This window comes from Varroa destructor, unplaced genomic scaffold (genome assembly GCF_002443255.2).
Source record: "Varroa destructor unplaced genomic scaffold, Vdes_3.0 BEIS01000002.1, whole genome shotgun sequence".
NCBI classification, from domain to species: domain Eukaryota; kingdom Metazoa; phylum Arthropoda; class Arachnida; order Mesostigmata; family Varroidae; genus Varroa; species Varroa destructor.
Genome location: NW_019211455.1, coordinates 52,788,373 through 52,810,103, shown reverse-complemented (window position 1 = coordinate 52,810,103; position 21,731 = coordinate 52,788,373). Strand labels below are relative to the sequence as shown.

The 21,731-nt window shown below is 41.1% G+C and overlaps 1 protein-coding gene across 5 annotated transcripts in view; it reads left to right on the top strand.

Annotated features, from left to right (window-relative positions):
- The window catches only part of LOC111244045 (protein phosphatase 1 regulatory subunit 16A-like), a 242,917-nt gene that overhangs the window by 199,153 nt on the left and 22,033 nt on the right, over nt 1-21,731 (top strand). Inside the window, exon 1 of one of the 5 annotated variants that reach the window (XM_022790597.2) lies at nt 12,114-12,249. The exons of the other annotated variants lie outside the window; for them this stretch is intronic. The gene's annotated coding sequence lies outside the window, so the exon portion shown is untranslated. Of the gene's footprint in view, nt 1-12,113; nt 12,250-21,731 lie in introns of those variants that run through there. 5 annotated transcript variants of the gene reach the window in all.

The window sequence follows — 21,731 nt, the reverse complement described above, 5'->3', positions numbered from 1 at the left end:
CTATACCCTTGCCGTAACGAACTGTTAGCTCACGGGAAGAAATTGGCTGCAACAGCAAGTACACACAAAAAAAAAACAATTGAATTAAACACAGTACGAACCAGATGACATTTTTGTTGGGTCTTTATATGCCACTTTAGTTTAGCCCAATCTTCCAGCTCACGCCATAGATAATTCTGAGCGTATATGAACAAAGGTGAGTTCCTTGACTATGTGTTAGATCTATCAGTGAAATCTGCAAAAGGTTTTGGATTTTAGGAACTAAAAAGGTGAAAGATTGTCCCCCCTCTCATGGCCTTCCGATTTTACGGCAAGTATACAATACATTGCAGATTTTTTTACTGTTTAGTAATAATAACGGTATGCTAGTTATTAATGGAGTCAACTGCAAATATGTTAAAATCAAAGTCTTTCTTTTTTGATAAAATAATTTATCACAATAACCTCTGAGCGTGTAACAACATGAATATCTTCCGGCTGCAGAAGTCAACTAGAAATCTAAATAGCTTTTTTTTTTTAATACATTAACTATTTGCGCGTAACGCAGACACGTGCTATGTCCAGACGACAGTAGATCTACTTAACATCTACAGTACGCGTTTGTGGAATTTAAGATTGTTTAAGAACTAATCGCATACGTAGCAAAAAAACACATATAATAGATGCCAGATTAAATTAAACGTAAGATTCTTTCGATCATGTGAACAGTATATAATGATATGCTATTGACGTTTATATGGGGGGCATATGGTTACGAGGTGCCAACCAGGTGGCTTATACCGATGGAGGAACACTTGCCAGGAACCTGACACTGCGAAAAATCGAGGTCTAATTCGTAGGCAAACGTTGACATGGCCTTTAGGCAGTAAACCTAAATGTCAGCTTATGTTATAACTTATGTCAACGATAATAATGGTCGTGTTCATTTATCTATTGCTCAGTTACGCACGGATATATGTGCAGAAGGCAAATTGTACCCACCTAGATTAGATAGGTTCAGTTTATTGGCACGCTTGTTTAGAGCCCTACATCGTTCTTCGACTAGGTCATCCTACGTCTACAGCTGAACTACTGAGCCTTTGCAGTGATGAGTCGTTCTGCTGTTAGTCGATTGATTCGCTGATTAATATCATCCCCGTATACGTTTTTGGGCAGTCGTGCTAAACACCGTCCTGATTGATTCGCTTAAGCCGCCGAAATCACATGTTTGCGTTCGTAAGTTACGGACGTTGTTATATTAACTAATCCCGCCTGCAGAAGACCCAAAGCGGAGCATATCATTACAGGACAAAGTTCAACTAATGAAGTAAAGTCAAAACGACGCCCCTAAGCGCCGTGACGATCGACGTTAGCAATAGGGTTTATACGAGAGCTGATTTTTTAAGCACTAAGTGTTCGAGCATTATCGAATAGAAAGGACTAATGATGTGAACTTGCTCGGGTCAAATTGAGTCAATTTAGCTTTAGACAAAAGGAGCCCACTTTATTTGTGTTGGTTAATGCTAGCTGCTTTAGTGGTCGTTGTCACTGGTAAGCACTGTTTTTCAATCCATTAACCATTAGAGAGGCCGTGTAATGCCAGAGAAAAGATTCTGACGGGTAGTACTACGATCAGCAAGCACGCACACGTTACGAAAGGTCTTAATAAGCCTTTCTAGGCTAAGTAACGCGGTTACGCAAATTGCACAGGAGTTGCACAAGTTCTTCCCATGCTGCAATGACATGTGAAGTTCCTCCACTGAGTTAACTAACTAGCATAAAGCGTTAACAATTTACACTTCGATAACAAAAAACGTAAATTGCCCTATTTGAAAAAGTTGAGAAGCAAGAAAAGTATAATCCTGCGTTACATTATCCGTAGCATTTTTTTTTCAATAGAAATAATTTGCCAGTCGATTCAGTTAGCAAGCTTATGTCGCTTTACGCTCGTATTGGTCTCCCTGTTACTACCCCTCCCCGCCTTCCTCTTCTTTGCAGTTTTCGTTCGTTTTAGGGTTTCTTGTCACGCCTCTTTCTTTTATAATATCTTGCCGATATTTCTCTCGTTTACTGGCTTGTTCCATCAGTTCGAGTTAATGTTTGCGCATCGGAAATTTTCCACGCCAATAATTTTTGCCTTTAGTTTTTTCGATTTCACCTTTACTGTTTGTGTGCGCGGATTATGGGTTTGACAAATGAGATCTCTCCATTGGTATCTGCTTTTATTGCGAATGAGGCGGTAGACAGTCGTTAGTCAGGAAAACGCGATAGTGAAAAAGTAGTTAACGGGACAACTTCTTGTTGAATCTGGCGGCTAGGTAGGCCTCTGCCTGAAACGCATGGCCTTTTCTGCAGTTTGAAAGCTTAGAGGCTGCCGAAGCATTAAAAGGAAACAATAACAGGCTCGCAAACCTTTTCATTCTCAATCTAGAGCTTCTTGGCCTGATCCTATGTTTTGAAGTTTTAGAGCAGGCAAAGCGGTCGCTGTTGTGAAGGCAGACCCCGGCGGGCTGTTTTCTTCTACGGCGCGAAACGGAACCACTAACCTACTTGGAATAGACGGAAACCAAAGTAGCGCGTTGAACGGATCAGGACGCGTAAAGCAGCATTTATTACTAGCAGGACCATCAGGTCAAACCTTGAGCTTGTTAACGCCACATGCTTGCCACCCAGTCATGCTATTTTTCCCGCCTAATAAACAGAAGTTTAGCAAAGCAGAGTATCATGTAAGCCGGCTCAAACGCTGCACGAAAGAGCACTGTGGATGGCGATTAGATCGAAATGTTCGCTCGTATTTCAATATCTAATTTGACAATTGTAACATAATATTGTTATGTCTAATATATTGCGTCTTTAGAATTATTCGTTATGTAGATGGGCATATATGCCTGTACGTGTTTGACGTCCATGTCTCTCTCTGAACAAGCCAGTCGGCGGACGACGTAAGTTGAAACAAATTACTCTATTCACTATATGCTAAAGTTTTTTCTTGTGACCGGAACGCTAAAGTGCACGAAATCGTACGCAAATAGCTGCATTTCAACGTTACGGCTAGGTGCGGTCGTTTGCAGCTTAATCAAAAGGAGCTAACTGTAGGACACAACGTAAAATAACAGCTTATTCAAATATAAAAATACACAAAAAAAAAAATCCAATCATGTCTGTGCCGTAATAACAGGAATAAATCTACGAAGAATTGACCGCAGTGCTGTACGTATATTATACTATGTAAATAATATTTACTCCGATTCGATATATCACAACGCTCTATATGGCCTCATGTTATGAATGCTAAATGGTTCTAGTATCGTCTACCCGTTTGCATACGCGTTTAGTTGTGTATAATGTTATATGCAAGTCAGACCTTTATTTTAGCTATCAACAGAACGGTCGCATCTGCGAGGCCAATCGCCAGATCATCATTGTTCAACGATGCATTTAAAATGGTACGCATTGCCTTTTTCTCGTTCTCGGTAAATAGTAGAGCTACGTGCCAGCCATTGATGTGCATCCGCTATATGGGCTTAGAAGATCCGATTCGTTCGCAACCGCATTTACAGCGTCCTCGTAGACAGCGTTCGTTCTCGACCATTTCGGAGAGTATACTGCATGCTTCGAGCTACAGACTACCGACCGCGTTTTCGTTTCATCGCAAGGAGCCGGGACAGAGAGTATATGATGCCTTACGAAAGAGCCGTCACCCTCATTCACAGCTAGACTGGGTGCAAAAAAAAACCGTTCGACAAAAAGGCCGTCTCTCTACGGGCTCACGACCTCAAGGCCCGTTTGTCGAACGAATAGACAAAGCAATAAATTAATGGCGAAAAAATAGTTAAACTTAAGGCGTTAGACTGCTAATCGCTTGATCCCACTTGCTGTCTTGCGAGGACGACCGGTCGGCCGGCCACTCAACGCTGGCACTACTCTGGCAAAAACAACCCCACTTTGGCGGTCTCCCCATAGTCCCAATGATTCTTAGGCAGCAAAATTCCTTATCCATCAAGGGTGCTTGTCTTCTGTTCTTCTACCAGCAAAAGCAAGAGTGGAACACAAACGGAAAGGAAACGACCTGAAGCCAAGTGACCTAAACCACTGGAGGCTTGTCTTCTGTCTTAGACCTGATACTGATGCTGGCCTTATCGATGCTAACGTGGAGGGGCCAATGAGTCGAACCGGTTACTATTTTTGCCTCTTGGTGAGGGGCGGCGTAATCGATAGTTGATGACGATCCACAGAATGCTAAATGGGGCCAGCCTTCTGGAGTAATGTTTAAGCAAGCCAGTAGAAATGGGCGCAAAACTCGAAATACTTGTTAGACACTTCGTCCATGTTGGCTGTCGCTCTTCTACGTGGCTATGTTGACCATTTACATTAAGAACACTTCGGTATTTAAAAAAAAACTTTACAAAAATAATTATTGAATTAATTAAGGTAAGACAGCTGTTTACAACTTATTCGGCATAAAAAGCTGGTTGAATTACATCCTAAGGGCTTTAACTGATTATGTTATGTCGATTAGTTATCGATTTAGACCTCAAAGTGATTTTCATTAATCTTTTAATAGAAATTGCGCTTTTATATGATATCTGATCCCTCGGTTATTTATAATGTATGAGAAGTCAGTTAAGAATGTCGTCTTTTGTCGTCGACAGAGCCACTTTGTGGCATCCCTTCACTTTTAGCTGCACTAAAATGTTCCAAGTGCCTGTGTACCTTTGAAAGACTACCACCTTTGAGTTCCACTCGTATTGGATTCTCAAGAGCATTGATCCCTGGTAAACGTACATGTTGAAGAAGTTTATCGGCTCCGCGTGGCCTCCCATTGATGGGTGGTAGGATTTATTGCGCGAAATGGTGGTCACCTCAAAAAGGCTTAAAAGAGGAAGAAAGAACTAATGAAAACTAACGTTAAACCAAAAAAGCTTTACAGATATCCCTTATCTCACCTTCGCCGAAGAAAACCGGGTATTCCAGTCGACACTCTGTGGAAGCCTGTGTTTAACGACGGAGTCAAAGCAACAACACATAGTACAGACTGTTATATACTATTAAATACAAACAAATATGTTTAGTTGTACATCGGCTGTACTCTGGTTGAGCATTGCCTTCGACAATATCAATATTTCTACAACCCACCCAACTATTGGGCGCGATTTTTAGGAGGGATTAACGTACGCTAGGAAAAAATATCACGGGTAACATTTCGTTTTTCGCTGGCTTTTGGCCGCCAGCTTTAGCGACGTCAAGTGTCTTTCTGTGGGTTCCGAATAGGAGGTTATTACATGCTACTTGTCCTTTTTACGGTTAAGGATAGGCTGTTTGCAGGCGATATGTGGGGTTAGAGTTAGGCGGCTTGAGAGCTAACGAAGTTGGCTTACTGTCATACTGCGACGTGTTGAGACCGATAAGAATGTAAAGAGAAGTTGGCATAAATTGAGCTACGGCCCGCTCTCGCTGCAAAGTAGTAGGTATATTAAGTGGTCTTATTTTCTCCGGTCTGTCCGGATTTCTCATTCATCTAGCTGTCGATAGGTCACTCCGGTATTTATGCACCACATTATAACCTACCTCATTGCTACCTCGTATATGAAGTAAATGTCAGTTAGCTTATCTGTTATGCTATTTCAGGCAGGCTGTGTCTATATTCATGTCAAATATTCGCAGATTCATCCTGTTTTGAAAAAAAAAAAACATTAGTCTTTCAAGAAAAAAACCAGTGTATCAGTATTGTGTACCTAAGAAAGTACTCACTGTTTTTATAGCTAGATGGCTTCAAGGTTACATAGCTCCTGAGTAATATAAACCGCGTTGTCTGGGCGCTGGTGTCATTTAAAAAGCTAAGATTTAGCAGTAGAAGTCGTTGGAAGCCTTTTAGTCAGACTTAAGATAGAGCGCCTTGAAGATGAGTGAAGTTTCTGCAAGAAGAATGACGGAAGCATAGATGCTATCCAGACCCATAAAAAATGCGTGCTAATTATGATTAAGATGCGTTATCGGAACGCTCAAAGATGTTTCTGTTACTTTCGTTGTGGAAATTTAGATACGAAAAATGCTTCTTGTAGTGGTTGACCGATTCCGGGAAAAGTTGATGAGCTTATTACGCAAGTTGAGCGGAGCCACGATACCATCGAGGACCTAAGCCTTCACCTACAAAGAGTTTTAAACGATTTGAAGAAAGCTCGACGTCTCTGTGTCACACGAATTGATGCAAAATAATAGTTTCTCCATTTATGAAGCTTTACAGAAACGAAACAAAACGAAACGAAATGGAGTTCAAACGAAAACGAAACGGAATGGAGAAATTCTGAAGCAGCTAATTATGGTTACTAAAAGGTGGATCACATACACCAATAACACGCAAATAAACAATAATAACAACTGCGCTCTTTACTCGACCAAGGTCTGCACTGGTACGATTGGATTGGTAGGAAATCGTATATTACAAGGTCGTATTTTACGTCCGGTAAAAGGACAGATTAAGACCTCTATTGTCAACAGATAGCAAGATTTGGACGACAAACCATTGGAAAAGAATAGACCACGTATATCCTTAGCTACTCGGCGAAAATCAAGAAGATGGGAAATCTTAGTACGATTATAGTACAGCGCTATTCTCTATATCGGTCTCTGCAAGACTCTCTTAATATTGTAAATGCTGTCCTAATGGAAGGACGCAAAAATTACTTGCCACAATTTTTTGCCGGGAACCGAAGAAGTGATGCGTTAATGACGTTATTATAAAATGGCTGAAGGTCACCGGTCGAAATAGTGCATATGTCTTTGGGTAATGTGATTTTAAGAATATAGAAGGAAAAAATAAGTATAATTTTAGTTTACAGACGGTCAATACTTTTTCGACAACCCAATAATTATTGGCTTTCTGAACAACTGATTTGTCTGACAAAGCGCTGCTTCTCTTCGGTTGGAAAATACCAATCAACTTGATTGGTTAAGCACAAATACGTAAAATTCTCAGGCGTAATTAGTGGCATTTGCTTACTCAGTGCGGGCAATCGTTTCTTCTTTTATCTGAAGAGGAAATCTACTTGGATTATGATGAAGGAATACTTATGTGCGGTTTTTACATGTCTCATTCCGGACGGAATATTCTACAGAGAAGCACGGGAAAATATGTATATAAGAAGATAATCAACCCTTCAAAAGTAATAATCTGAAAGGACCCTTAGTTTCCCTGTAAAATATAATAAATATATATATCTATACTAGAGGTTATTCCTATGCCTAAATCTTAATGACATAGACGTTAATACTGCCCATTCAATCGACTATTTTTATAGGGTCGATAGGACATAAACATAAAAATTCGCAGACTCTGTGTATAAACATGTAACTCATGTTTGGCGTCACAACAGTCGAAGCGTCACCATGGCTTAATTTTCGTACATATTCAACGCGCACGCTCTCTACTAGGTACTATGTGACAGGCTGCTATAGTACACTATGGACGACAAGAGGTGGTAAAACGACAACGCATTCCTTTCGGAACTGAAAAGGTACTTCCTCTATATGTGTAAACTAATCTCATAGTACAGATACACAAAGGCAAGAATACATCGGTCAACGAATATAGTTGAGACAAAAGCTTCAAGACAAAGAAATATTATATAACATACGGACGAGATTGTTGTTGTCGATGTCAGGACTCCCTAAACGTTAACGGTCCGTGGTGGCAGAGATATGGAGATCAGCTGCGCGCTACGATATGAGCCAAGGTCAAAATCTACAATCGCAGACTACGTAGACTGCAATACATAAACTGACGCTAATGGCTGTAGTCTCTCCTGCTTCATGTTAGACATGTGAGTGGAGAGTTATTTAAAACTGACTTGTATGTCACGCTTTGACTCGGCTAGAAGGGGTGGAAATAGGGAGAAAGATAGGCGATGTAGGAAAATGGTCCCTGTTGCTTAGTCTCAGTTGACCTCCTCCGCATCTCGCCTCCGACGAAGAATTTAGCCTCTAGTCTACACGGTCGTGTGTACCCTCGCTTGCATACGAATACAAGTCACCGCTGTCTGAAACACTTCGCCAGTTTTTCATGAGAGCCCACTGAGGAGAGGGCCACATAGATAGCGTGAAGTATAGGCCATGAACCATTGGTTGTGGCCTTGTTGGACTCACTTTTCATGGGCATCACAATATACTGCCGATAGTGGACAAAGAGACGCCAGCATTAGTGGACAGCACCAATCAGCGATATATTGCTTAGAGGCAAGGGCTTTATATGGACCGCTGCTTAGCTAACTGACTTGATTTAGTTCTACGTCATACTGCGTCCAAGCTTCTTCCGGTTTCCCGAGATACAGTATCTGTTCTCAGTTATGGATTTATCCGTCGTAAATTTAGGAGGAGACATCAACAGGACACCGGAATAATTAATTACGTAGTGAATCCTGATCTGCCTGATCGGCTTGGTCAGTGTTGTCTGTTCCACCCTAGGCAATAAAAAGCGCTTGGCGTGGTCTGACCTATCCTACCTTGATGCATTCCTAATACTTTATCAACGATAACGAGGCAGGCTAAATTTGTATAGCGAATAAAGGCTGCCTTACCAAGTCCCTACACGTTGGATAAAAGCCTAGATGCAATTCATGTTTCGTGGATCATTTGGCAAAATTGAGGTTATTATTCGATTGGTAACAATCAAAGTTAATCGAGTCATCGAAATTATAGAAAAGTCTTTGTACTGTAAACGCGTTTTGTATGCGGTTGCAGGAAACTGCGTACCAAATGGGTATTTCGCGGCATTCGATGTATAGGTATATAAGAATCACGGATTTTCAAAAGACCCTACTTTAGCCAAGTTCTTAATGGTAGTGCACGTGTTGGTAGGCAAGGCTTATAAATCGGTAGTCATCTGAAAGTTTTAAATCTTAATATCGTCCCCATATTTGCTTCTATTTCGGCACACGCTATATATTCTTGTGCTTCGCATGCCTACATATGCACGAGGATCTGCGCACGTGTCGAAATTGAATATCGAGACAATTATGTGCTCATTATTAATTAGCACTTAGCTCGTATCCATAAATCATTAGACTTTCAGATAACTACAGACTGGATAGCCTTATAAACCAACACGTGCATTGCCATTAAAAACTTGGCTGACAGGGATTTTCTGAGCTTGAATGCCCCGAAATGCTACTGTGGCAACGCGGTTTCCTGCAATGCTATGCACACGCTGTATAGCAGTAGTATCTCTCTAGAACTGCACACCTGTCTATGCTTTAACGTTCATCTGTGAATCACAATTTGTCGAAGGTGGTTTGCATTTGCTCTCGGCCGAATTAAACAATTTATAACTAACTTCCTTAATTTCCAGTTCCGGATCCACCAGCAGCAATCCATAAGGTGGCCAATCGTAGCTAGTAAAGCTAGAAATATAGTTACTATAGTTGCTCACGTATAGTATCCGTTCGCCACTCATATATGATAGACTATGACACATACTATGCTAAAAATTTTTTCACACTTAACGAATAGATTAGTATAACTTCAATGTGATTCTAGTTACTGCCCGGAATAAAAGTTCCATGATTATTTTCTAAGTTCTGCCGGCACGAAAGGAGCCGAGTATTAGCATTTTAAGGGATTTAATATTGCTGGCTGCACGGTTCGGCGAATATAGTTGTTGTGTGAGTTGTACCCTCTACTAAATGTCTATATGAGCGCTTCACGATAATCCACACGCAGGAAGCAACGATTCCCGTGCCTGACCAAGCTAACCGGATTGTTCCTATCACCTCTTCGAACAGACCCCATTGCTCTGTTCGACTGCAGCAAGGGGAAAGGACATCATTATTTCTTACAGAAATGTTGAATAAAAACCAATTCAGTTAGGATTATACATCATTTTGTGCTTCTGGTATGCATAACCAAAACTGCGCTTAAGCCTCTGGGCTATTTATGGTGTTTTTCGAAACTTTTCTTATTTTTGATGACATTGTTTAGTGCGATGGCAAATATTTACGGCATCCTAATTATTTGTTTGCATTGCAAATTGACGGCGAAGTTTCCGAAAAAAATGCGTATCGCTGATACCACTGTGATGAGAGTCGTGCTTTTTTCATAGCTTCTCGGCACTGTACCGTTGAAACATGTGAGTCAAGACTGGCGGAGGGCGTAGGACGCTGCGTAACGTGATAACGTTCTTCTATACACTTCCGCTACTGGGCTCTATCCAATGCAGTGCACGTCTCTTGTAGTTGTTTATCCTACCGTTCCGGCCAGCGTCCTTTAGCACAGCGCTTGCCCTCAAAAAATACCGTTAATTACTCACATAATTCCATAGAGCTATGTTCCTAGTCACTCGTCGAACCGTAGTGGTCTTCTGTGATTCAATTTCTTCTTCTCTCAACAATCTTTCTGAATTGGACACAACTGGGAATGTCCGAAGTACATGTTCGTAAAACAAAACACAGATTGAGGGCTTTATAAAACCTGCACAGCTTCCATTTCCATACGCAGTAGGACGCGTGGGGGAATCCCGAAAACCCCTCGCCTAGCAACAGGCATTTTTTTCATGTGGTTAGTCGCCGTGTTCTTTTCAAAGTGCTCCATAAAATACCAACCATCGCATCGTATAATAGCAACAGAACCCGGCCATGTTGCTCCGAGTATGAGCGAGCGGCAATTTCGTCGTCGAACGAGAAATTAAAGCTGCATCTCTAGGAAACTTTCAAAAAATTTAGCCCGAACTGAACGGCAAATACAAACGACGGAGAATATGGGGTGAGCACCTAAAAGGCTTTTATCCACGGTTGGAGGCCGCATCTGTAAATGGTCGGCGAGCAGGAACCTAAGTATCAAAAGTGATACTGTACTGTGCAGAACGAAATGGGCGGACGTGGAATAATACAATTGGCCTAAGTTGAGCTTGTTTACCTCATCGAATAGAGGGCAACAGAGAGAAAAAACATAATAGCCCACCGACCTCCGACAGCGTTTTATCGCAGTTGTTAGGGGCCGGAAGCTAGAATTGAACGTTGTTAAGCTAACGGCCTCGGGGCTTTGGTCGAGGGTTGTAACTGCATAAAGAAAATCTGTGCATTCAAATAAGCCGAAGCTAACGATAATTAATTATAGTACAAATCGTAAATGAACGAGATGCTCTACGTACGTTTACATTCAGCATATTCTGGTCATAGTGTTTTATAAAGGAAACATAGTGCGCCAGGTAGAAAAAATGAGAGGATTTTGATCGGTATCTGATCGAAATGACAGCGATGCCATAAACAAAATGCTACCTGCAAGCTACGTGAAGCCGTTATACATTGTTTGGTCATAAAGAGATATGTCTAACTGGCTACATTATTCTAGCTAAGCTTTGTTAATGGGATGTTTCTTCATAAAAGCAAACCCAGTTCGCCTCGGACAAACCCTGACGACATCGACAATACGCATCGTACGGTGCTGATGGGTGTCTTCACATTACAATCCCATGCCTCACAATGCAACCCCAAGTCTACCGATCCATATTCCACAGTAATCACCACCGCTAGCATATATGGAATCATAACCATTGGTAGTTCTATGAGTTTTCGCTGAACCAACAGGATCAATGCACACAGACAAGTTTTGAAAATCCTATCTGACAGCAAGCTACATGGTGGACATATCATATACAAAATGATAAAGCCACAAATCATCTCTTTAATAGGGTTCCGTTGGCGTATGGTTAACAACTTCCTGTACTTGAACACTATTAGCTCTGGTTGGGTCATCGGGTCCGCTAGGTAAACATAGGTTTAGCAAAAAGAAAACGCGAGTAGCTAGTGAATGTACCGAGACTCAAGAAGCGTTCAATCCAATCCACTATCTGCATTGAGCTTAAATGTTTCAGGGAGAACGAGGTAGGGAGTCAACACCCTTTCCCTAAGAAAGTTTCGGGGTTTTCCTAAAAACGATGACATTATTTGATTGACAACGTCAGCCACTTAGCATATGTGATGCCGACATACTAATACGTCAAGGGCCGTTAGCCTCATCTTGACCCTGTGGAGATAGCACTCGACAACTGGATAGGAACAACGACAAAAATGCGGTAAACTAACAGTAACTAACGGTAAGCCTTGTCCTGTTTTCCTTCTCTTTACTTGTAGATATTGGGTATTCGGGGAACGGCCGAAGCGAAAAGGAAAAAGCGACGGGGTATCGGACGATAGTTAACCCCTATCAATGATGTTCGCCTCTGTTTGACTGCATTGACACCTGAATACATAATTTGTGTTTAGTGTGCGTTCACTGCTTGTAAGTGTCATCCGCATTGCCTTATCTTTTGTCCATAACAGCAGCAAGACGCGAACGAAGCGAGGACTATACTAATTTGTATTCTAGGAAGCCAACTATTGTGTATTTGCACAAAAGAATCGCTCTATTACTGTTTCGTTATAAGTCAGCGTCGTAATTCGTTTTAGAGACTGAATTGATCAGATAGAGGTTATCGTCGAGTACTCTATTAGCAGCCTTGTACAAACAATACTACCAATTCTATTTATTATTGAATCGAAGAACCGATGCATGATAGGCGTCCATCTGTGCCGTCCTATCTACTGGTTACTTACTTTTGTCTCCAGTCCAATACAAACTCGTCTTCGTGGTGCTCGTCGGCATCTTGTAGGTGCCGGGTCGTTTGCTTGTTCTGCGGCATTCTTTGTTAAGCCTACGTCGGCTGCTATGGCAGATTTCTGTCGATCGGGCGAAGACCGCTGCACACAGGATTGCGACGATTCGGATCGGTTCGCCGTACCGCTTAGTATTACTCGAATCCTCTTAGAGATGAGAATCAATCAAATTCTCTACACGTGAACCATACTTTGTTGTGGCTCGTTTCGATGCTCGTTTTTCTCGAAAATTCTCGTCTCTTATTGTCGCCTGCTTAGTGCAGGGCTTTCTTTGTCCTTCTGTTCCATGGGCTTTTCCCGAAGAGGGTCTGAAGGAAGGAGTTGGTCCCGATAGCGAAAAGAACACCAGTGCCGTTGTTGACGATATTGTCTGCAGGGGAATCTTCAATGAGGCAGACAGTTCGGTCAATTGTTCCGCACCTGCCTAACTCTGGTCGATTTTATTCGTTTAACCATGGACGAATTTGCCGAAATGTTTTTAATGCATACGTTACCCATAGAACGCTGTCATGGTAACAGCGCGTGGATTGAATTGCAGTATCGCATTCTTCGTTGTAGCGTCTACGACTGCATCGCATTCGATATTCCTTCCTAGCTTCTTGAAGTAGAAAACGGACTGAAGCTGTAAACCTCAACGCATTTTTCTGCGTGAGTTTCAGTACTTTCTAGCAGACTTAAATGGCCTAGTTAGGAGAAGAGTTCAGGTGACGTGGTTACGAAAAAAACAAAACAACAAACGAAGAAGATTTCTCAAGTGGCGGGTAGCTAAGGTAGCACCTGGTAGAGAACACTGCGTCTGTTTCAACTAAGAGTCTTCGATCCGTTACAACCAGTGTCAAAACTGTTTAGCTTATCCAGGGAAGAAACCAGCTAGCTCCTTTCAAATTTTATATAATGATCGTCAGCGAGGGGCAGAAAAAATACAATAATTTGAAACGATTTCAATGCCACTCTCTACTACACAGCTGTATTTGACTGTTTGCTCAGCTTCAGACTTGCCGCTTTGTCTACGCCGACGGCCATAGGCTGTTTGCCACGTTTATACCTTTCACCCACAGGGTAACTTGTTCGAAACTAACGGACCTGGATTTGTATGACACCTTTGGGCGTTAGTATCAGCCTAGCTATTTAAACAGGTTTATTCATTAAGCATACACTTAACTAGATATAGAAAATAATATGGGGGGATGTCATCGTCGCTCGCAGGTCCCAAGACAGAGACATAGTTCATTAATCAGGGCATCGCTTCCGGAACAACGAACTTTCTCACTTGGTACTTATTAGGTCGTGAAAAGGGGGTCGAACAAGCACTCAGGAACGAAAAAACAAATACGAATGACGGCACAATCATATCCTAATCGATTCCGCATGAGAAGATAACAGGCTTCGGCCAACCAGAAAGCTATGTTGCGCTAACCTCTTTAATAGGCTTTTATCGCTGCCCTATACCCAGTTGATCTGTCTGGCATTATGCGCATTCAAACGAAACTGGGAGCCTTGTAGAAGTATGGAAGTCTGGCGAATGCAGTCATGTCACCAAATTCCAGGTGTAATATCTAATAGCTCCTTGAAAATAAGCGGGATATATATTTATGCAGTTTGAGGGCTCGCATAAACTTTGAGATCTGCAGTAAACAAACAGGTCTAGCTAATGTTATAACCCCGAAAGATGCGACGAAGACTTGTCGACCGATAGGCAAGCGACGAACAATCTCTAACTTCCTTACATTGATTGAGTTAGTCATAGATGTCGGAGAGTTAACGGAAGGCAACGAAGCTTTTATGCACCCCTTACCGGGTGCGGTAAGAGCCTGATAAATAGGACGTTGGTTGATCGTAATACGGTGTTCTATTCAAGCCAGCCCAACCCTATGTGCAGTTTGTGTCTTTCGCAAGTGTTTGCGCCGCCCCAGAGCTTCAAGCAAATTTTGCCTACCATTGACACTATTTTACAAAGAGCTGAAGCGTGTATCCGCACTATAGGGCTAATAGGTAACGTGGTTACAGTCTCTAACCTTAGGCCGAATTTATTAACCGTTCGCCGCTGCTTTACTCTGTCCCCTAATTTGGTGTAATCATATAGAGGTAAACCACGCGAACAACCTATTTTCACATGAGAATATACTTAGGTAGGCAAATACATTTTTAGCCTTTCGCGCTAATATTCGATGTTACTTTTCAAAATAATGTGATGTTAATGGTTGAAATGTCTCTATAAACTCTGTGTTATTCTATTAGCATAATTTGTCATATAATTTATGGATGTTTTGAGGCAAAATAGTCAAACGCCTACTTCCTCAAGTTTGGATTGCCCAGTTCAACTTGTAACTTAAAAGACTTAAAGCTGACGAATAAGATGAGAAATAACCCTCGGGCTGAATATAAACGTATCTTCTGCATTCTCAAAAGCTCAGTTTTGAGACTTCTTCAACTGTGTACTCTAATTAATTAAAAATTATAACGTTTCGCAATAATAGCTTTTCAGATGATTTTCAGTGATGAAAAGTTAAAAGAAAAGGTAGGTTTCTTCAGAGACTGATTCACAAATTATTTTCAATTGGTAAGCAAGTTTCTGTCAAGTTTAAGCATCACTTTTTAGATTACCTACAGTATGTACACGTATATGAAAACCACAATGTTAAAGCTGTGTTTTTCCCATTTCAACAGAAGAAGAATAGGATATATTGTCCAATGAATTACTATGCAGTCAAACTAGAAAAGCCGCAGCGGACACGACGTATACACCAGCATTCGTATTCCTTCCATCGGACATCGGGCCAATGGATTTTAATATAGGCTGCAAGCCCTTGTTCCAGGATATGCATACATGCTCAATCGATTCATCCTGCATTAATTTTCTAGTATTGGCTAAGGTGACCTTTTGTTGAAAGATATATGGCCAGTGGCCGTTCCTTCGATGAATTTTTCTGTACATGGCGAATGTAGAAGAATTGAAGACTGCCCGCTGTTCCCTACCTCGAAGAACTTAATAGTAATTCCTTGAGCTTTATTTTTGTTTTTTCTTTTTTCATTTAATCACACTTTACATACAGTATATATGTCTTCATTGTTCTCCGGATATCCCGGTGGCACAGCGCGTCCATGAACTATTTGAGCCACTGAATCCACCACATAGTATAGAAACATTCGGATCATAAAAAATACACAAGAAAAAATATTTCAATTAGTTGTGGAGTCTTCCTCTCCATTGCCTCTCCATTATGGTGTTAGAAAATCCGTTTCTGTCTCTATAGCGGTCCCATAGTCAGTCGCAATGTAATAAACGATTAATTGCGAGAAACTAAAGAATCTCGGGGAGATCCGCCCGGCATGACGACATTGAGCAATTGCTCGTAATCTATACTTCGGAATCGAACCTCCTGCTTTGCTCACCAAAAGTTTATAGCTTTGATTTAAAAAAAGCTGATTTTCTTATAGCACTAAAAATAGGTGGTGAACGTTTGCCTCTTACGACAGACAGCCTCTTAAAATGTGTAACAATTTGTCACCGATATAATATATACATGTATATATATATATATATATATGTGTACACTCGTATTGTGTATGTATTTTTGTGTGTACTCGGCACTCAGGTAATTTTCTGGAACGCTGCATCGTTTGGCCGACTGTTTTTTACGACCTCACGACTTTGCGATCTTTTCCAGTTACCAGCTCAGGCTACTACTGCAATTCTTTGCATCGAATTTGCCTTTTTCGTTGCTGAAGGAAGAGGCATGCAAACACGGTACATATCGCAAATCGGTTAACTGCTAAGCGATGCAGTAAATAGAAATGACAATGGCAACACCAACCCGACTCGCGTACAGCAGCGATGGCCCTCGTCGCATTGCAAAAACGTCATGATGTTTGTGCTTACAGATGACTCTCGTAATAGTTGAAAAGTCGTAGGAGTTATAATCGTTTCATCATAAGCTAGCCCAAAGTAAAGACGGGGGCGGATCTGATAACGAACAAGCGCTTCCCTCCTGTAATCTAGCGTTGCGGATAATAACAAGTCGATATAAAGGAAGGCATATAAATGTAGAAAGGACACGAACCTTTCTAAATGTCTGCAAACTTGCATACGGGCAGGCGTGCAGACATTTAGGAGGAAATTCAGACAGCAATAGAAGGCCTAGGTAGCCGAGGCACGTAGTAAAGAACTGCCAGCTTTAAGATGAGGTATGACATATCCAGAAAAAAGTTCTGAATAGCAACATCCCCACTTTCATAGTTCCTTACTCGCTCGACCCGTTTTAAAGATCGGAATTCGGCATACAAAATAAGAGCCTAGAAAAATAAGATGGATGAGGTGTAGACAATTTTTCCTCAGCGGTTCCTTGAGACTCCTTATCTGGGAACCGATAAGTAAGCTAAGAGTGGCTGGAGCTATAAATGAAGATATATAAAGGAGGTCTAGAGCATCGATTTTAGCCAAGTATATGGTACAGTTCCAGACTTCATTTGTTTTCTTTTTTGACCGCAGGTTTCGACCAATAGCGGGTGCCGGCGATAACCTCGTCTTTCACTTTCGTATGCACTGACACCCAGTTTTGCACACATTTAGCTGAATCCAAAGGAACTGCGGGCATTGTGTGCACACAGTTTGTACTATCTATAACGTTTGTATGTCGAAGCAAACGCAGATGAGAAGTGCGTTGTACCTAGGTGAAAAAATATAGGTAATAGGTGGCTGCTCTTGCGGAAAAGCCCTTTCTTACAGATAGTTGTACCAATTCTCCCACACATACTCGCATTTGAACGGGCAAGCTGGGACGACCGCCGCAGGTATAAAGACCCATTCGCTTGGGAATATCATTTTCTTATCTTATATCGAATCTTTCTTTTTTTTTTTGAAATTCTACTTTAAGATTTTCCAATATCTATTCAGCCTTAAGAAGTTCAAATAAACAATAACTGGGTTACCCACCGCGCCCCAGTTTTGCAGCTTTTCCCTTTGTATAGAGATTCAGACAACATGCATTCCTGGGGGGCGATCCCTAGAAGAAGAACGAAACGTAAAAGATAGTCAGGATTAATGAAGAACTCATGAAAAGGGTCTTTCGACAAAAAGACTAGTACAAGGAAAAATGCTATACAAGCAATCTCAGCAACAAAGTGCAAAATACATAGTGGTTTGTGAACGAAGTTGTGAACGGCTCTATTTGAAAAAGCCATTAGTTATTTGGTCGATCATGTGGAACCAGATTCAATTACTGCCAAATGAATAATTCAATAAGGTAATTTAAGAAACAATACAATAAGAACTAGGCTCAATCTATGTATTAAGTACGACATACTAAGATCAACATCGTGTCCAAGCGCACTAGTTACGAAAATCTTATTTACACAGCGATTTATATCTCGCAATTTTTTTGTTAGTGTAGTTATCGGCCTGCCCAGGCAATCAGGCCGCTTCCGTTGTTTCCTTTTCACAATATTCAAGTTAAGAATTTTAGGGCAATCTAATGGGACTGTTCCACAACTGATACAGATATACACATAGTAAAACCATACAAAGCATGCACAGTCATTATCGAAGTCTGGCTAAGAAAAATTGACATCTGTAAGAGAAATAAGAAAGTGAAACAGGTCACGATCACAGAAACCAAACCCACATGTGCGTAAGCAAATTATGTTCCCATTTTTTTCCTTAAATAGAACTTCTAAATGTTGTCCATAGCCCGGCTGTACTTTGTCGTTTTGTACTGCCTTCAAAACCTCTCTTGTATCGTACTTAACACAATAGAAGACAGGGTTCCTCAAAAACTCGGTTGTTCAACTATCACATTATGCGATGCATTGCGTTACTCTACAGAGTGTGGCGCAAATTTGGTGAAACCGTCATTGTTTTTAGCAATAATTCTCTGGTTATCATCAGCTGCTGGCGTCGCGATTATTTACGACACCTTTCCGTTAAACTTGCACCTTGCCAGACGTAATAAGCACAAATGCTCTAAGGGTAGTGTTGTGGAAAAACGTGCAAAAAAGATCGACAACCTGTTTAGGTAAAAAAGTTTTTGCCTTATGGTTCCATCACATTATAAGATTACATGTGAGCAACGCTACGCTTGGGCAAAACGGGTCACTTCCACGCTGATGGAAAGAAGGCGAGGTGACCCATGGTGGCGAACTTTGGGAAAAATTGGGGCATATTTTAAGTCTTCTCCTACGGTTTCATATACGATGAATTGATCTGTCTCGGCTCCAGTGACGACCAACGGTCTACCGGGAAAACGAAAGAGAAAGGTCGGATGGCTAAGCAGCTAGAAATTGAATGCGATAGAATTTGCGATATGAATCAAGAAACGGAGAAGGAGGCCAGGGATGTCAGACCAGTATAGCGGTGATAGCTTAGGCCTCAGGTGACTCCAGAAGACAAAATAACCGGGCAAAAATATAAGTTGGAAAAAGAATGACCAATGATAGGCGGCAATGTAGAAAAAAAATTCGGAAAGGCTAACGTGGCGCTGATCCCCTTTTTGTGCGGAAAAGGAAAAAAGCGACAAGAAGGACAAATTCTAAGAAAATCGTATTCACTCTATAAAAACTTTCATGTCGGCAGAATGGAACAGTTTGAGTTGATGTAACAGTCTTGGGGGTACGAAATAATTAAGCACGAGTAAGTTCCGTTGTCAATGAGAGACCTTTCTCTGGGAACGAAAATGAGAAGCTGCCATTTATTAATGTTTGTTGTAGAGTACAAATCATTAGACGTTTGGTGTGCGATGGCAGCACGGTTAGCAAGATACTTTTATGGCTTTTTTTTTTGTCTGCATTGATCTATTTTCAAAAAAGCTTCCTACATCACTCCTGACTCAGGCCTTTTCATATTGTTGCTTTGTGTTATCAATTGCTAGAGAACTGACTCTATTGTGTACGATATACTTTCTGAAGGAGCGTTACTTGTGTTATCAAGACAATTAAAAATGGCTTTGGTGCAGTAGTACTTTTTTTATAGCACTATCACCACCATATGTATAATGTATTTTTCTTAAAATTAAATTGTTTGTTTAAACGCTCCGTTTGCCTTCAGGAAAATTTTTTATTACGAAACTTTCGCAGTAAATCGTACTAAAATATTCGAAACAATCGATGCGGTCTTTGAGTGATTTACAAAATTTTTACGTTTTTTATTATACGCCATTTTTGAGATAAAAGCTATTTTCATGTTAATATATTTATGCTATGTTGTCTAGTCTAACATCAAAATGCTGTAGCTCGACTTAGAAGTCTATGCTCTATTAATCTGTATCATTACACCTCTATTATTCATCACGTTTCTCAGAACATGCATGACTATATGGGATGGCCTGACCTTATAGCGAGCTCCCATATCCGATTGTAGCAACCGGTAGTAGTGAGTTAGTGCTAACAACGACCACGATCGTAACAAAGGGCTTCTTATAACAACCAACGTGGCAGTCTAGCGGGTGGCTTTTTCGAAGGCAATTCACGCCGCTGGTAGGCCTGCTCAGCGAACAGACCACAGTCTGCAAACATGGAGTAATCCGTCATGGCCACGTTTCTACTCTGACCGCCTTTCCCGCCTCTTTATATCGCCTAAGCAAACTAACACAAAACTAGCCCTGGCCTGACGCACTGGTCCTGTACGGACCCGCTCCCGTCACTGGAAGACTTCTCTGTTGCTGCAGCAAAACCATTGAGTGGCGGCTTTTTGCTATACTTTAGTCATTATTCAGTTTAGGTTCAATACATACGTCTAGTCGCAATTTTCCTCTCTGAGCTTTGTTACTATGTGCAATTTATTAAGTTGCTTTGCCAGTTCATACATAATGGGAGGGTGGAGTGTCTCAGAGATACTGGATACATGCATACAAATAAAAAGCCTGTTTTGGCCTTCTTGGTTTGGTAAAAGGACGTTTATTGCCGATTGTAGATACCCACCTCAATTGGAATCATAATCCAATTATAATCGTAAGTGAAACAACTGTGTTCGGTAACAAATATAAAGAAGTAAATAGCGTTCTTTACAAAAATGCACTACATCCTACTCGATATATCAATCAGAATATAATACAGAAAAAGAATAGTAAAAACGTTAAAGTAAGAGCGAGGTCAGAGCTTAGAGAGTTTCGTATAATGGTAAATAGAATTATCATTATTCTGTCTACGGTGTGCATTCTGTATTAAGCCCGCTTTTTTTGAATTTAGTAGGTAAAATACTTTTCCAGTCGGATATAGATCGAAATACTTCTCGTAATTTTAATTGTCCTGCAATACGTATCATTAGCGGAGCTTGAGCCGGCGACCTCTTACTTCTGGAATAATGAACAGAATTGGAAAGTGTCCTATTAAACATATCTTTCTACGTCATTGACTGTCTTGTGTCCCCAGACATTGCTTTCCAGTTAATATTTGGTAGAGCTAGTTGATTATGGATTCAAATGTCTACTATATCTCCTTTTGTTGAGCTCCTGCGATCTGTTTTCTGCAGATGATAAGGTTCGATGAATGAACGATAATGTAAAATAAGCATACAAGTAACGGTACTGTTGAGCGACCCGCCAAAGAACCCTGAAAGCTTGTTTTTTCAAGTTTAGCCGTCGATGCGATAGATATAGACAAAAGAGAGGGAAGCCTTTAAAAAAAAACACAAAGTAAGCATTTGTCCTGCGTTCACAAGCTGCCGAAGGCTACGTAGCTAACATTTTACGATCAGTATGTAGCTGAGAGTTGGAAGGATCCGACTCACTAACTCAGAACCACATCACAAACCTATGCAGCCACAAGAAGTTAGCCTATTCCTAACTTGAATAAAGAGAAAATAGCTTAATGACGCCACGAAGGCGTGTCCAAGCCAGACAAGGCCGCTAGTTAGAGAACACGGTAGAGTCTTTGGTGCTGGTCTTCGTGTGCCTGGTCGCCTTCGAAGTAGCTGGCTCGCATACCGGCGAAAGGTTTGGGAAATTGCCTTATTCTAAACCTTCTGTCGGTGTAATAAGAGCAAGCAAACGTGCCTTAGTGCCACCACCAGTTCCAACGTCCTTAGGTAGCACCGACTGACTACTATCAGAGGAGACTAGAAGACTTTCGAGTCAAGGTCTCTCATGACCCACTAGGACTGTCTCTCTGAATGAAACA